The following is a 13,050-nucleotide window of genomic DNA, read 5'->3' as shown; positions in this document are numbered from 1 at the left end:
GGCTGCATGCAAGGCAAGTGCCTCATCTGCTGTGCTATCACTTTGGCCCAGCACTAGTTTTTTTTTTTTAAATTAAAATATTTATTGATTTACAATATTGTTAATGATCATTTCATGCATATGTCATTCCAAAACTACACCCACTACCAGGCTCTAGTTTTTCTGTTTCTAAGGTGAAGATAGTAATGGGTACTTGGAGTGTTTCTACATCTTTGTTTATATTTTTTCTATCACTTGCTGGGATGGAGCTGAAAGTTTTTTGTGGGTACATAAATCAGCCACACTGTGTAATCTTCATGACGCCCAGACCTCATTAAAACACTCTAATTTATGTGTCCTGAATTTTTGTGAAGTGCAAAAGGCCGAGTGCAAAATGTGAGCATGAGACCCTTTATTTAAACATTCTGGGGCCGGAGTGATAGCACAGCGGGTAGGGCTTTTGCCTTGCATGCAGCCGACCCGGGTTCGATTCCCAGCATCCCATATGGTCCCCTGAGCACTGCCGGGGTAATTCCTGAGTACAGAGCCAGGAGTAACCCCTGTGCATCTCTGGGTGTGACCCAAAAAGCAAAAAAAAAAATTTGTTTTAGAAAATCTGACAGGCAGTAGCAGAACATTAAACCTACTAAGTAAAAAACAAAACAAAACAAAACAAAACAAAACAAACAAAAAAAATAAAAAGCCTGAAACAACGAAGTTGCTCTCTGAGTCTGGAGCCCAGTGTGACTGTGCAAGCTGTTGCTCTTAGGAACAGCCCTGTTGTGGACCCTAAACTCTCAGGTTACTTTTCCTATCCTTTTTTTTTCCTTTTTGGGTCATACTCGGCGTACTTATTTCTTCCTTCCCAACCCTCCCCCTGTCTCTATGGCAGACAATTTCCCCCATAATCTCTCACTATTTTTGGGCATCATGGTTTGCAATATAGATACTGAGATAGCCCCAATTTTTAAATGAATCTCCATACTTTCCTTCCCCCCATAGTAGTAGCACCACGTTACTATAGCTGTACCACTTTCTTTTTCTTCACATCTGTACTAGAAATAGGTACTATAAGTCCAATTTCATCATCACCACTTCCACTCAGTCATCGTGACAGTTCTATTTAAATCCTGTCACTGGAGCTCAGTGGCTCAGAATGCATGCCTTGATAAATGGAATTATAAATTGGCGTACCACACAAGCTTGCGCCTGGCAGCATTTGTTGGAGACCCCCCCTAACACTGCAGGCAATTCTCAGCCACACTGCAGGCAAGCATGCATATACCTCAAAAATGTGCAATTCCCTGGGGAGCGCCACAAGTAAAGTTATGGACAGGCACCGGGGTCAGGAAGAGCCAGCCCTGGGGAGCACATGGGTGAGCTCTGCAAGGATCCCTGGGAAGCATCACAACTGGAATGTACAGACCTTGGCTGGAGAGTGTGAGCCTGTGGACATGTGTGTAAGCAGCTCTGCTAAAGGAGTAGCCATAGGAGAAAGCACTGCTGCCTTCTGCCTTCTGTGCTCCATCATACCCTGGCTCAATGTGCAGCCAGTGCAGTGACCCCTGCTCAGCGCAGTCAACATGGGCAGAAAAAACAATCAAGGGAAGTGGGAGGGAGGGAGAAAAACAAAAAGGAAAAAAAAACTAAAACTGTCAGTGGCCAGAGCTACAGCGCAGTTGGTAGGGTATTTGTCTTGTACCCAGCTGACTGGGATTTGGTCTACAGCGTCCCATATGGTCCCCTGAGCACCACCAGGCGTAATTCCTGAGTGCACAGCAAGGAGTAAGCCCTGAGCACTGTCGGGTGTGGCCCCCCAAGCAAAAAAAAAAAAAAAAAAAAAAAAACCAAACCAAAAGAACCAAAAAACCGTGTTACTGACATTAGTTTGCTGGACCTCATAATTGGTTCTGAGCCGAGTTTGGCAGTGCTTAGGGCTTACTTCCAGCTCGGGGCTTAGGAATCACTCCAGGCAGGGCTCAGAGGGTTTGATGCTAGGGATCAAACCCGGGTCCACTGAACACGGGGCAAATGCCCCACCCTTTGTACTGTATCTCTGCTTCCTGTGTATCATTCTGAGCGCTACTCCTCAATCTGCTAACTCACATCATCCATAGTTGTCCTTTCATTCTGCAAGTCAAGCCAGTTCTTTTGTTTTAAGCTACTTGAACTCCCTGGACCTCCTACCTGCAATGCATGAGCTCAGCAGGCTGAGATTTCTCTCTGGCTCACTGCACAATCTTTAAGTGTCAGGAATTGCAACTCTCTTAGGACAACTATAGAACTGTCCTCAGGCTATTACAATTGCTTCTTTGTGCTCCTATCCCCAGCCATATTGAAAGATAATTTGGAAACACAAATTCTGTATATTTATTCAGGACCAACAATGCAATAATTATCTCTATATATATACATGAATATAGATCACTGTATCACTGTCATCCCGTTGTTCATCAATTTACTCGAGCGGGAGCCAGTAATGTCTCCATTCATCCCAGCCCTGAGATTTTAGCAGCCTCTCCTTACTCATTTTTCCCCGATTGGAGGCTCTTTTCAGGGCTAGGGGAATGAGACCTGTTATTGTTACTGTATTTGGAATATCAAATATGCCCATGGGGAGCTTGCCAGGCTCTTCTGTGCAATCTGTCAAATAATTAAAAATAATTGGAAAGATTTGCAAAAAAGTTTTAAATTTTTCATTTCTGAAATAAGCAGAGTCACAGGAAGTTACACAGAGCAGTCCTTTGCACCCTTCAGTTTCCCAGTGATTACAGTCTGTGAACTGTGTCTAGAAGCCAGGAATGAGACTGGTAGCATGTGTGTGAACAGGTCTATGTCATTTTATCATATGGGAAGACTCATGTTATGGGTCACACCCAGCGATAATCAGGGGTTATTCCTGGCTCTGCACTCAGGAATTACTCCTGGCAATGTTTGGGAGACCATATGGGATGCCGAGGATCGAACCTGGGTAGGCTGCATCCACTGTATTATTGCTCTGGTCCCTCTATGACAATCTTGGTACAGAACTATTCCATCATCACAAAGATTCCAAGCTATATTTCAAAGGTGGGAAATGTCTAACCTATGGGCTATAATAAGGTCCACCACAGACAATGTAGATCTGTATGATTCCACTGACTGTGGTCCATCTGCCTGTATTTTATGAATATAGATATACACTATGACATGATTAGCACTCCAGTTAATGAGCACATTCACCACCTCGAGTAGTTCCCTTTTACTTATAACAACACAGGGTCTTTTTTCTTAGGACTGTTGATGGTCATTCCCAGGTGGTGCAGTATGTGACCCAGAATCCCTTCCTTTTTTAAAATTTTTTAAAAATTTTATTGAATCACCGTGAGATAGTTACAAGCTTTCATGTTTGGGTTACAATCTCACAATGATCAAACACCCATCCCTCCACCAGTGCATATTCCCTACCACCAATATCCCCGGTATACCCCCCTTTTCCACCCTCCCCCTGCCTCCATGGCAGACAATATTCCCCATACTCTCTCTCTACTTTGGGGCATTATGGCTTGCAACACATACACTGAGAGGTCATCATGTTTGGTCCATTATCTACTTTTGGCATGCATCTCCCATGGAATCGTGAGACTGATTCCTCCAACCATCATTTTCTTAGTGATCCCTTCTCTATTCCATCTGCCTTCTCCCCTCCACTCATAAAGCTGTCTTCCAGCTATTGGGCAATCCTTCTGGCCTTGTATCTACTGTCCTTGGAACCCTTTCCTTTCATGAAGAGCGTGCACTCCCTGACTGGTTCCCTCCATCGCCCTCGGTCCCCACTCCTTGGCCACCATCAGTTCTCTGATGGTCTGAGTTTTAATTATTCTGAGATCATACAGTATTTCCGTTTTTGCACCTGGCTTTTTTCCTTTGGTGTGACTTCTGGGTGACTGCCAAAGAAAGGAAATGAGTATGAGAGCTGCTTCACTTAAGCCAAGACAAAAGGAAGTGGCTGAGAGTCAGCCTCCTTCCTGCACCTCCCCGTCCTAAGCTGCTGCAGAAGCAGTGAACCCAGCTCCCTCAACTCTAGCTGGGATAAACTTTAAACTCTGAATATTAATCTACATTCCAGATAGCCCCACAGAATCTGGACTTTGTAAGCAATTGCACTTTTTCTAGGCCTCACCCTTCCTTGTCCTGTTTCCTCAACTCCCTAATTTCTCACGAGAACATTGAAAGAATAAATCAACTGAATAAAAATTCTCCTCTCGGTCAGCTCTGGGGTCCTGACCCAAGAGTACCATTAGCATCAGCACCACCACCAGCTGGCTTCTCACTAAGACACTCGACCGAGCTTTGACCTCCTTCCTTCCTCCATGCAAGTCCTTGATTCAATGCTGTTTCCCCCAGAGAGGCCTGCTTGAACCCCTGCCCCCTTCATATAAATAGCATCCCTCCTGCCTTCTGGATCTGATCCTGAGTCTTCTTCACAGTAATTTTTTGACTCTCTGAATTATATACTTATCTTAAAATTTTATTTGAGTTTTCCCCAACTGATTTCCTGGTGTCTATTCATGAGAATAGATATTTTGTCTGTTTTTATTTTTTGCCTTTTGGGCCACACCCAGCAATGCACAGGGGTTACTCTTGGTTCATGCACTCAGGAATTACTCCTGGTGTTGCTTGGGGGACCATATGGGATGCTGGGAATCGAACCCAGGTCGACTGCGTGCAAGGCAAATGCCCTACATGCTGTGCTATCACTCCAGCCTCTTGTCTGTCTTTAATGAGGCTCTAGTGCTGGAGAGCTAGGAGAGCATTTTTTTCCTTGAAAGTATTGCATTTAAATAAGAACCACTGAGACAAATCATTTTTCTTCTAAAACTATTATTTATTTAACCCTTCGCCTTTCACGTGGCCGACCCGTGTTCAATTCCTCCACCCCTCTTAGAGAGCCTGGTAAGCTACCTGTGGCATATTGGTATGTCAAACACAGTAACAATAAGTCTCACAATGAGAGTGGTTACTGGTGCCCACTCGAACAAATCGATGAGCAACAACGGGATGAAAGTGACAGTGACAGTGATTTATTTAATGGGCTGGAGCGATAGCACGGCAGTAAGGCGTTTGCCTTTCACGAGGTGGACCCGTGTTTGATTCCTCCGCCCCTCTTGGAGAGCCCAGCAAGCTACCGAGAGTATCGCGCCCACACGGCAGAGCCTGGCAAGCTATGCGTGGCGTATTGGATATGCCAAAAGCAGTAACAATAAGTCTCTCAATGAGAGATGTTACTGGTGCCCGCTCGAACAAATAGATGAGCAATGGGATGACAGTGACAGTGACAGTGACACATTTCTTTAACAGTTATCAACAACTGAAAACTCTGCTAGATTTAGAGTTTAGATAGAACTATATGGAACTATAGAAAAATATGGAACCCAAAGAACTGCAGGGAGAACACAAGGATTATAGAACACAAGGATTATAGGATGTTTTGAACAGATGGGGGTGAGGGGGTGCCCTCCTAAAATGCAGAGGGATGGTCTGGTGGTTAAAAGACTAGTTGTAATAGAGCCTGAGACTCGGAACTGCGGGAGTGTGTGCTTTGCATGCAGTGGGTCCTGAGTACTGCCAGGATCAACCCCCAGGCACTGAGCTGGGAGAAGCCCCTGAACACGGCTCCAGACCCCACTTCCTGCTGTCTCTCCCCACCCCCCCAACAACAACAAAAAAGAGAAGCACATTTCTTAGATTTGTCCGTAGTTGTAAGTGTTCCCTTCTTGCTGGTCTTACCATTTGTGGGCCGGTAGTTTCTGTAGCTTCCACAATATTCGTGCCATCTTTCACCTTGACCAAAGCCGTTCTTTTTTTTAAAAAAATTTTTATTAGTAAATCACCATGAGGAACAGTTACAAACTTATGAACTTTCATGTTTGCATTTGCTTTACATCCTTCTACCAGTGCCCATTCTCCTCCACCAATGTTCCCAGTATCCCTCCCACCACCCCCACCCCAACCCCCACCACCCCACCCTGCCTTTGTGGCAGGGCATTCCCTTTTGTTCTCTCTCCTGTTGGGTGTTGTAGTTTGCAATAATGGTATTGATTGGCCTTCATGTTCTGTCTATAGTCTACTTTTGGCATGCAGCTTTCAACCCAAGTGGGTCCTCCCAACATTCTCTACTAGGTGTTCCCTTCTCTGTCTCTGCTGCCTTTCCCCACAGCATGTGAAGCCAGTTTCCAAGCTGTGGGGCAGACCTCCTGGTCCTTATCACTACTACTCTTGGGTGTAAGTGTCCCATTCTGCTACTTTATATTCCACATATGAGTGTGATCTTTCTATGTCTGTCTCTCTCTTCCTGACTCATTTCACTCAACATGATACTTTCCATGTTGATACGCAAATTTCATGACTTCATCTTTTCTAACAGCTGCATAATATTCCATTGTGTAGATGTACCAAAGTTTCTTTAACCAGTCATCTGTTTTTGGGCACTCCGCAAAACCACTCTTGGTGCAGATGAAAGACTGGGAATCATTAGTATTGCTCCCAGCATTGGCCATGGACAAAACGCAGGAACCTGTGTGCTACAGGATCATCAGCTTCTCCCTATGCACAACTGGCCACCTGTTACAGCAACTGAGGCCTCTCTACCTGGCATCTGGAAATAATTCTGTAAAGCAGGAACCTTTATAAACAACTCTTTTTTCCCCCCAGTGCCCCGACCATGAAAATTGCTTGCTGTTTTTGAAAATTTGCAAAATTTGCAAACTTTTCAAACAGCCCAAGGCTCGCTATTCCCTTGAATAGCTTTTCTGGTTCCATTCCAGAAAAAGAATTTCAGGAGGAGGATACGAATAGTGAAGTAAAACAAGTTCATTAGGGAGGTAAGGAGAGAGGTAGGTTAAGATACTTGTTTAGGAGAAGCTGCGTCAGATGGAAACTGATACACGTTCCAACTTTACGGGGTACAAGCACACAGCTGCAGAGGCAGCAAGCACTGCTTGGGGCCCTTCCTCTACTCAAGTTACTTTGTATACACTTGTCCCAAAGTGCTCTCTCCCCAGCTGCGAGGAGGGATTGCTGAAGCAGATGTTGGTCTTCTGATATTCTTTCCAGGGCTTTTGTTTTCATACCCCCTCCGGCTCCCACCCACCCCCCCCTTCCTCCCACTCCCTCTAGAAGCCTCTTGCCCTAGGTCTGGGAATTTTGCATCCCAATAGTCATCTGGCCTTGAGATGGGTCCTTTGTTTCAAAGGCCTCCATGCCTTCAGGTTGGTTCAGGTTTTGGGCAGATTTCCCCCTACAAGTCTCCTCAGAGGCCCCTAACTTGCTGGAATTCAGGCTTTGGACATGCAAAGCCCAGTGCTTCTGCAGGTCTGCAGAGCCTGCACTGCTCTGAACCCCAATCACCTTATTTATTGTCTCTACATTTACTGATTACTTGGTAGGAAACGGGTATCGTTCTTTCCAGTACTTTCTTTGGTTGCTACAACAGTTGTTGTACAATTAAAAAAAGTTACAATTTGGTTTCAAAGTTTTAAGTAAAACAAAACTTGTGGGTTGGTCATTCCTAAAAATTACTCTAGGTGGCAGTCACATTCCATGAAAAACCAAATTCCATACTCTTTTGGGCCGCGTGGGAACTTTTTTTTTTTTCCCTCTGCCAGGGACCTTTCAGAATTTATAACGTCTTGATACAGGCACTTAAGCCACAGGTGATGAGGAGAAGCATGTATGTCCTGTGCCGTCATGTGCCAGGGTAACACATCATGATTTGGACTCACATTTCTGACCCCTGCATTAGGGAATCAACAGTCCTATTCCTATGGGGGTCTTTTAATTGTTATTTTTTTACTTGAACACACATTTTACTTAGAATGTAGCACTAACAGTAGGATGAAAAATTTGTCACAAATTTGTACCAAGAAGTTCACAATCTTTAAAATATTTTTTTCCCACAAGAAATTTAAGTATAGCATTATTATTATTTGGTACTGAAGTCAAAGAGGACATTTTTAAATTTATTTATTTTTTTTGGCTGTCAGCATTAGATTCATATTTATTTATTATTGAATCACTGTGAGATACACAATTACAAAGTTTTCATAATTGGGTTTCATTCATATAACATTCTAACACCTGTCCCTTCACCAGTGTACATTTCTCACCACCAGTTTGAAGAGGACATATAGATTCTTCAACTTGGGGCTTGGAACAATAGCTCAGCGGGTAGGGTTATTTGCCTTGCACATGGCCGACCTGGGTTCAATTCCAAGCATCCCATATGGTTTCCTGAGCACTGCCAGGAGTAATTCCTGAGTGCAGAGCCAGGAGTAACCCCTGTGCATCACCGGGTGTGATCCAAAAAGCAAAATAAAATAAATAAAAAATAATAGACCCTTCAACTTTGGGGCATTTAGTAACATGATTGAAATAAAAAAAAAATGGTCTAGTCAGGCAGAGGAAAGAAATTTTGTGAGGAACTGGCCCAGAACAGACCACAGGAATCAATTTAGCTTTCTCAAGACTCTTTTTACAGGAGCCTGCATGGCAGAATAACTTGATTTTCTGCCCCTGAGCAAGGAATTCAGATACAGGCACCCCGGGTCTCAAGAAGGGTGGTGGTCAGACCAGATAACCAGACCCATATCACAAGATCCATATCACAAGACCCATATCCCAAGACCCAGGATTGCCCCCAGAACCGGGACATTCCTGAATATTGTCGCGAATACTGATCTCTAAAACCATAGGCTAAAGAGTGATGTCCTTTTAAATGGATTGGTTAAGAAAGTTTGTAATATTACAAATCTATTGGCTATGAAATGCGTGGGCTCTGCTGTAACGGCCAGGGAAGGCCTATATAAGATCTCCTTTGGAGAAGCTCGGGGTCTTTTGCCCAACCTGCTGGACCTGCGTGTCCGCGTAGGCGGCTGGACCCTGGCTAGCCAGTCTTACAATAAACCCTGCTTGCTGTTTGCAGTCTCTGGAGTCTCTTTGTCGTTATAGGGAGATCTCAATCCGTGCCCTATCAATTTGAAAGCAGTTTTTTTTGTTGTTGTTTGTGTCAGTCCCTTTGCAGTAAATTCCATCTTCTCACAGGAGAAATTATGAACAGTGATTAACACAACAACTTTAAGGTTCAACCACCTTCCAGGTTTTGTTCTTGCTTGCAGTAGTGAATGAGTAGAGCAGATTATCCAGAACACTGTAGAAGCTGCCTTCAGAGATAATGCCCCTGGACACAAATTCTCCCTCTGGGGTTCCAGACCCCAGTCTCTGACATGGTCGCAGCTTCATGAACACGAACTCCCTTTCCTTGCAGTTTCACCTTGACAGGTTAACATCTGGATACTGAATTGAGGATCAATTTCTTCAAATAATGACATTTTCCACATCATTGGAAGTCACACCATGAGCAATCTGAGCTTTAGCTTGGCTGGGGTCCAAACAGATAAACAACTGAAGTTCTCCTTGGGGATGGATGGTGCCGACTTGAGGCGTTGGCTGGGTTCCTCACCAGGATAAACTTAACGGATTTCTTGGCCTATTTATCCAATGCTGCATCTTGACACTTGAAGGTTTTCACTTTTCCTTTCAGTCATTTTTTTCACTCCATACCATCCCTTCTTGGCATAGAGCCAACAAGAATAATCACATCCAAGTCTTTGAAGGCACTTTCTTCTCCTTCTCCTTCTCCTGCTCCTTCTCCTTCTCCTCTTCCTCCTCCCCCTTTCCCTCCCCCTCCTCCTCCCTCTTACTCTGCTGCTGCTGCTCCTCCTCCTCCTTCTTTTTTCTGTTTTGTTGATTACAATTATGTTCTGATCATTTTCTTTCTTTTTTTTTTTCTTGAGTCCCTGTGAGATAGGCCCTTACAGAGCTGTCCATGATTGGATTTCAGTCATACAGTGTTCCAACACCCATCCCTCCACCCATGTACATTTTCCAGCACCAGTGTCTCCAGGTTCCCTCCCATCACCCCCCAATCCCCACCCCCTGCCTGCCTTCTCTCTCTCTCTCTCTCTCTCTCTTGCTCTCTCCTCTCTCTCCTTTTGGGCATTGTGGTTTGCAATATTGATCACTATCATTGTCATCACATTGTTCATTGATTTACTCGAGTGGGCTCCAGTAATGTTTCCATTTGTCCCAGCCCTGAGATTATAGCAGTCTTTCCTTACTCATCTTTCCCAACGACTGGAGGCTCTTTCAGGGTCAGGGGAATGAGACCTGTTATTGTTACTGTTTTTGGCATATTGAATACGCCACGGGGAGCTTGCTAAGCAATATTGATACTAAAAGTTTATTATTTTTTTTTAAATTTTATTTTACTTTATTAAATCACCGTGTGGAAGATTACAATGCTTTCGGGCTTAGGTCTCAGTTATACAATGCTGAAACAACCATCCCTTCACCAGTGCCCATATACCACCACCAAAAAAAAAAAAAACCCACACAGTACACCTCCCATCCCGCCCCCCCACCCCCTACCTTGTAACTGATAAGTTTCATTTTACATTCTGTTTACTTTGGTTACATTCAATATTTCAACACAAACCTCACTATTGTTGTCAGGAGTACCCCACTAGATTCAGACCTACTGTGAAGACAAATAAGGTTTTGAATTTCTGTACTTTAACTAGAAGTCCAGGGAGATTTCTTCCAGATATTAGATAATTGCAGGCTTGAAAACCCAATCTGTGGTCGTCTTAATATGGCGGCCACCGCGCCCTTCATCCCCAGAGAGAAAGAGGTGAGAGAGAGAAATACCTTTCCCCTCCCGGGTGGGCACGGGGCCAAGGCTTAGTTCTCAGGCTGGAGACATTCTGCGAGGAGTTGCGCACACCGAAAGAGGTTTTGCTGGGTCTGGATTCACGCTTGTACAGCTGCGGAGGGGCCGCACATGCTACTAAAAGTTTATTAAGAACATCCCTTTACCTACTTTTAACACTCAGATCTTGTCCAGTGTGATTATTCCCACCTATTATTGTCATACTGGTCTCTTCTCTATCTTACCTACCCTCAGCCCCGCCATTCCAACCATTTACCAGAGTTCTCCTAGACCCTGCTTTCCCTGGCCATAGATATCAGTCTTCTGCTATATATATTTTTTACATACCACAAATGAATGCAGTCATTCTATGTCTGTCTCTCTTCTGACTCATTTCACCCAGCATGATATACTCCATGTCCATCCATTTATAGACAAATTTCATGACTTCATTTTTCCTAACAACTGCACAGTATTCCATTGTGTAGATGTGCCACAGTTTCTTTATCCATTCATCTGTTCTTGGGCACTCAGGTTGTTTTGAGATTCTAGCGCTGATGAATAGTGCTGCAATGAACATAGGATTGCAGATGGTGTTTCTGCTGTATATTTTTGGGCCCCCAGGGTTTATTTCCAGAAGTGGTATTGCTGGGTCAAATGGGAGCTCAATTTCTAGTTATTTTGGGAAATGTCATATTGTTTTCCAAAAAGGCTGGACCAGTTGGCATTCCCACCAGCAATGTAGGAGAGTCCCTTTCTTTTCACATCCGTGCCAGCACTGGTTGCTCTTGTTCTTTTGGATATGTGCCAGTCTCTGTGGTGTGAGATGATATCTTGTTGTTTTGATCTGCATCTCCCTGATGATTAGGGATGAAGAGTATTTTTACATGAAGGCAATTTCTTCTTATCAGTTGTGATGGCATCTTTTAGGAAGAGGAGGGCGCGGTTCCATTAGGACACTTTCCAGACCGTCCATTATGGGAGTGATCTCCAACAAGTCAAGGATTATGGGCTGGTCTTCACCAAAGACAGATCCATTTCCAGTGCTATACAGCAGCGAATAGACAATTTGACTAGCGGCTCCAGTCATGAGGATTCTACTTTGTTGAGACATGATTGGGAACTTTGAAGGCAATTTCAGCACCTTCAGAGAGCCTCAAGTAATCACATCAGATAGTCTTCTTTTACTTTATTATTATTTTTTACAATTTTGTGCCGTACCTGGTGGTGCTCAGGGGTTACTCCTGGATTTGCCCTCAGGAATCACTCCTGGAAGTACTCAGGGGACCATATGGGATTCTGGGGATCTAACTTGAGTCAGCTGCGTTCAAGGCAACTTACATGTAATACTCTCGATCCAGCCCCTGACAGTCTTCTTTTATTTTATTATTATTATTATTTTTTAATTTACTTTATTGAATCACCATGTGGAAAGTTACAAAGTTCTCAGGCTTATGTCTCAGTTATACAATGCTCAAACACCTGTCCTTTAACCAGTGCCCATATTCCACCACCAAAAAAAAACAAACCAAAAAAAACCCCCAGTATACCTCCCACCCCCCACCCCCAACCCCCCACCCCTACCTGCATAACTGATAAATTTCACTACATTTTCTCTTTACCTTGATTACATTCCATATTTCAACACAAAACTCACTATTGTTGGAGTTTCAACACAGAACTCACTATTCTTGTTGGAGTTTATCCCAAAAAAATACGGCCCTATTGACAAGCAAACATTTGATAATTAGTTTTCCATTGATGAGAATGAAGAGATATAAAGTCGTGCGGCTGTGGTAGCGGCCGCGCGGTTTATGGTTTCTGTATTTTAGTAATTAAGTCCAGGGAGATTTAAATTGGAAATTGCATCATTTCCCTTCCTGGAGCAGCATGAAGCAAAATCTTAGTTCACAGTCTGGAGACATGGCTGCAAGCACTTGCTGGGACCAGAAGTAATATAGCTGGCTCTGGATCCTGGTCGTTCAGCAACAAAGCGGCTGTGCAAAGGCATGGCCACCCAGGTCGAATCTCAGAGGAGCGCTGACAGTCTTCTTTTAAACCACTGTAACAAAATACTACCGATTGGGTGGCTTATAAACAAAAGAAAATTTTTTTCATGAGCCAGAGAAATAGTACAATAGCACTTGTCTTGCCCACAGCTGACCTGGGTTTGTTCTTTAGTACCTCATATGGTTCCTTGACCCCACCCCTTGACCCCACCCCTGAGCTCAGAGCTAGAAGTTCTGAAGACAGTGGGATGTGACCCTAAAACCCAAGAAATCAAAACCAAAACAAAAACAAAAGGAAAGAAAATTTTTTTTCTT

General features: G+C 43.9%; 1 pseudogene; it reads right to left on the bottom strand.

Moving 5' to 3' along the window:
• The window catches only part of LOC101546467 (malate dehydrogenase, cytoplasmic-like), a 20,883-nt pseudogene extending 9,043 nt beyond the window's left edge, over positions 1-11,840 (bottom strand).
• Between the last annotated feature and the right edge of the window lie 1,210 nt (positions 11,841-13,050).

The sequence above is a fragment of the Sorex araneus genome, chromosome 3, assembly GCF_027595985.1.
Source record: "Sorex araneus isolate mSorAra2 chromosome 3, mSorAra2.pri, whole genome shotgun sequence".
Lineage (NCBI taxonomy): Eukaryota > Metazoa > Chordata > Mammalia > Eulipotyphla > Soricidae > Sorex > Sorex araneus.
Note: the sequence above shows the minus strand (reverse complement) of the source record. Positions and strands in the feature narration are given on the sequence as shown.